Source organism: Ochotona curzoniae, unplaced genomic scaffold (assembly GCF_017591425.1).
Source record: "Ochotona curzoniae isolate NIBS_2020 unplaced genomic scaffold, NIBS_Ocur_1.0 contig_2692, whole genome shotgun sequence".
Taxonomy (NCBI): Eukaryota; Metazoa; Chordata; class Mammalia; order Lagomorpha; family Ochotonidae; genus Ochotona; species Ochotona curzoniae.
Genome location: NW_024465556.1, coordinates 5585948 through 5590805, shown reverse-complemented (window position 1 = coordinate 5590805; position 4858 = coordinate 5585948). Strand labels below are relative to the sequence as shown.

Genomic DNA, 4858 nt, shown 5'->3' with positions numbered 1-4858 from the left:
AACAGCCAGAACACAAACTGGCACCCATATGGGATCCTTGTATATACAAAAATAAGGATTTAGTCACTGATTCCTTGATTTTAGGGGGAAAATCTAGTTTCTTGTATGAATTGAATATATATATATATATATGATTTTCTTTCCTATTTTATGTATTTATGATAGTTTAAAATAGAAGTTATAATATGTTATACCTTATATGTTTTTTGCACTAATTCATATTTTCAAAGCATTTTTGGAATTGGAATTCACACTGTTTATCTCAAAGAATACATTCACAAACATTGAGCATTTGATCTCCTAGTAGAATGCTAACTACAGCTATCATATTAAATTACTTTTTAGCTTCTTTTTTGTTTTTCTCCAAGAGAACACCAAATGGCGGATGACGCCAGTGCAGTAGGGGGCCCGGAAGGTCCCCGGGGACACCGCTGGCATGGGAGGCCCAGGTGGCCTAAGGGCTTGCGTCCAGGGGTGGACTGGGGCCAAGGATGTGGAGCACATGGCCACGAGGCTGAAGACCAGGAATGGATCCCTGTCACCAAGCTGGGCCGCCTGGTGAAGGACATGAAGATCAAGTCCCTGATGGAGATCTACCTGTTCTTGCTGGCCATCAGGGAGTCTGAGGTCATTGATTTCTTCTTGGGTGCGTCCTTCAAGCACGAGGTGCTGAGGATCATGCTGCTGTAAAAGCAGATGTGGGCTGGTCAGTGCACTGGCTTAAGGCCTTCGTCACCATCAGGACTACAACAGCCACGGGGCCTGGCACCAAGGAGGTGGCCGTGACCATCCGGGGCACCATCTTCCTGGCCAAAATGTCCATCATACCCGTGCACACAGGCTACTGGGGGAACAGGATCTGAAAGCCCCACAAGGTGTTATGTAGGGTGACTCAGCACTGCGGCCCCATGGCACCAGCACTGTGTCGGCCCTGCTGCCCAAGAAGCTGCTCATGATGGCTGGCGTTGACCACTGGTACACCTCAGCCCACGGGTGCACCGCCATCCTGGACAATTTCACCAAGGCCACTTTCGACGCCATCTCCAAGACATACAGCTACCTGATCATATCCTCTGGAAGGAGACCATGTTCACCAAGTCTGCCTACCAGGAATTCACTGACCATGTTGTGAAGACACACACCTGCAGCTCCAGGCAGAGGATGCAGGTTCCTGTTGTGGCTACCACATAGCTTTCTACACAAGGACAATAAAGCAGTTTTCACCTGAAAAAAAAAAAAACACCTTACTTTTTAAATTATGAAGTACACTTACTTGTGTATATGTTAAAGATTCCTTAACTTTTGAACAGAAGCAGAAAAATTAGATTCCAAATTAAAGTATTTTTACCTGTAGTGCAGTTTTACTTTTTCCCCACAGCTTACTTTAGTAGTATGGATTTATTTTTAACTCACAAAGGAATTAAATAAATGAATATTAGTATTTCCTAAGTCTTTGCAGCACATTTAAGAACTCTGAGGAATTAAGTTTCTATTTATAAAAAAAAAGTCTGAGGATAAGCTCACAGTAATAGAAGATATGTGAACATTTTCCTTACTCTCATAGATCTTAGCAATGAAACATAAAAATTCTTTAATAAATGGTTAAGACAAAATGGTGTAATGTTTTTGTTTCAGCATCTCTGAAACACAGTATTTTATATTTCTCTGTTTTTTAGCTTATGTTAGTAAGTCTAACTAAAGTGTGTGGAATGAAAATACAAAAAAATTAATTTTGTGTTAAATGCAGTTTATGCATTTCAATAACTACATTAACTTTTTTTTACTCAGGTTTTAATGAGCATTAATAGTTAAAGTTATTCAAATGGAGAAAAATACTCAGAAAAAGAAGTAAGGATAAAGAAATCATAAGAAACTGGAAAATATATTACTGCTAGGAATGTTAAATTTGAAGGCCAGTGGCTAACACTTGGTGTAGATGCTTCTTAAAATACCTATATTCCACTTCAGAATGCCAATTTCAATCCTGGCTCTGCTTCTTCATGTTTAGCTTTCTGATTACATGCACCCAGACAGCCCACAGTTGATGGCTTAAGTGCTTGGATCCTGCCTTCCATGTGACATGCCAACAGTGAGTTGCAGGCCACAAGCTTCCAACTGACCCTTCCTCACCTCTTGGAGGCACTTAGAAAATAATCCAACGATTAAATGATGTCTTCACGTATGCCTCACTGTGTGTCTGGCTCTAGCTCTGTGCTCTGCTTTTCAAATAATAAGCACTTGAAATTTGGGGACCAGTGTTGTAGGTAAAGCCACTGTCTAAAGTACTTATATCCCATTAGGGGAGCAGTTCAAGTTCCAGTTACCTGATAATGACCTAGGAAATGCAGAAGGGCATGAGTCTTATTCTTCCTATGTGCGAGACCCAGATGTAGCACTTGGCTCCTGCCTGGCTTCCTCATGGCTTAACCCCAGCTGTTGAGGACATCTGGAGAATGAACCAGCTGATGGAAGATTCTTAAAGTACCTCTCTGTGTCTGCCTTCCTCGCTATAATTTTTACTTTTAAGAAAATTAATTAGCTCATTAATTAAATTAAAAGCTAACCATATAAATAACCAGCACAAATTACATTTAGATTTTTAGTATATTTATTCTGTTAATGTATCTTTTTATTAAATTTCCACAAGTTTGGGTCTGGCACAATGCCATAGTGGCTACATCCTTGCCTTCCAACTGCACTAGGATCCTACTGGATGCTGTTTTGTGTCCTGGCTGCTTCACTTCCATCCAGCTCCCTGCTTGTGGCCTGCTCAGTGTTATAATTTGTCATTCTGACACTTGTGCTCAAAGGTGAGTTGGGCATACAGACCATATTCTGATTCCCACTCCCATACAGTATACTTATTTTCATTGGAATCAAAAATCGCTCAGTGTTCCCTGGATTAATCCTAGCAGTAAGTAACTTTATGAATAGAACACAATTCTAGTTTTTTTATTAATGTATCATTAGCATCTCATTAAGTTGGAGGCAACATAGTTGCGCTACATAGCACATTTATGAAACCAATGTAAGAAGATAAAAACATAAAACTATGATTAGGGCAATGCATTAGATAAGAAAGACCCATTTATTTGTAGAATAGCTTCCTCTCAACTTTCTGTCTTATGTACCAGACTGATACATAAAACAATGAAAATGGTACAAATTTGTATAAACTGATTAATTGGCCAGGTCTTAGAATGAAGATGGTACCAAACGAAATGTGGTTTGTAATTTTGAGAAAGGAAGGAAATGCAGAGCTCACAAAATTGTGCACACATGGGTCTTGGGTGATGGCTCAGTGCATCAGTCCTCAGTTTGCACACATAGGATCCCATATGGGTGCTGATTCACATCCCAGCTGCTCCACTTGCAATCCAGCTCCCTGCTTGTGGCCTGGGAAAGCAGTAGAAGATGGTGCAAAGCCTTGGGACCCTGTACCCACATGAGAGATCAGGAAGAAGCTCCTGGATTCTGTCTGGTATGTAAGAAAGAAATACTAAAAATGAGAAAAAAAATACTCTATTTTTTCTCTTTTGTAGTTCTCTTTGTCTCTTCATTCCCCCCTTCAATTTTAGCACTCTTTTCCTCTTCAGTCTTTAATTCTTTTTTTCTAGATGTTATTTGAGGTGTTCAACTTCATGCAAATAATACTACCCTTTAATTGAACAATTCCAACAGAGCTTAAACCAGAGTGAGTTAATAAAAACTTACTGTTATGCCACTTGTTGCCTTAACAAATTATAATACTCAAGTTTCAACGTTGCTATATTCAGTTTTCTAGACAAAATTATTATTTTATGTTATCGCAATTTGAGTATTTTTAAAGGACTTGACATTTTTAAAAATGAATATAAACTGCCTTCTATTTGACACTGTGTGGGTGAATGTATTTTTCAAGGTTAATATAAAATGATATTTTTTCTTAGATCTTCAATGTGGTATCATTTCTTATCAAAGAGTTAAATAACTTAAAATTATTGAAGATAATTCTGTTTTGTATTCTGAACTTTACTTCTGGATCTCTTTTTTTAATGCATTTTCCCCCACTTATTTGTCCTACAGCTGTCTTTGCCATTATCATTTACATACTTCAGTCTTTACAAATGCCATCTTACTAGTACTGCATCTGTTATTTTAATTCTTACACTCGATTCAATCTACCATTCTTCGCCCCTTTAACTTTCTTTTCTAGGAGGGAAACCGCTGGGAAAATATTTTCTCTGCATGCTGGTCAAAATGTAATTGTTTTGAAGGAACAGGCACTTTAAATTGATTTCTGTTTTCCAGCTGGCACCTGTCTTAGTGCTTTTTTGTGGAGTAGCTATAAATAACAGGAAGCAATTCCCGAGTAGTTTCCCTTTAAAGATTACCTCTTTCTAATTGACAACATGTGGATAGTCCAGAGTAATCCATCAAATGTATATGTTGAACTGATTCTTACTGAAATTTATCCCTTAGTAACTCTTTTGTTCTCTCTATAGAGAACTCAGATTTTTTTTTGTAATGGAAATATATTAACAATCTATCTTCTAATGAATTTCTAGGCATTTTGTTCTGTCCATCATGTCTGTTCCAGTTTTTGACTTCTTCATCATTAACTACCCCAAAATTTTATGACATAAAACTACTATCAGATATTAGGCTTACAATGTTTGCATGTGTAAGGTGAATAGGGAGGAATTAGCATGAGCTGTTTCTGTTTATGATGAAAAGAATTTCAGGGAAAGTACCTAAAATAGTTGGAGACACCTGGAATGATTTATATTTCTTGCTCCGGTTTTCTTCTGAATTTTTCATTTGTCAGAGAAAAAAACTAAAGGATGAGGAAGTAGAGGATGAGGGTGAGAGAGCAAGA

At 38.1% G+C, this 4858-nt stretch overlaps 1 pseudogene; it reads left to right on the top strand.

Annotated features, from left to right (window-relative positions):
• The first annotated feature begins 378 nt into the window (after positions 1-378).
• LOC121153476 lies at positions 379-1191 on the top strand (annotated as a pseudogene).
• The last annotated feature ends 3667 nt before the right edge of the window (positions 1192-4858 follow it).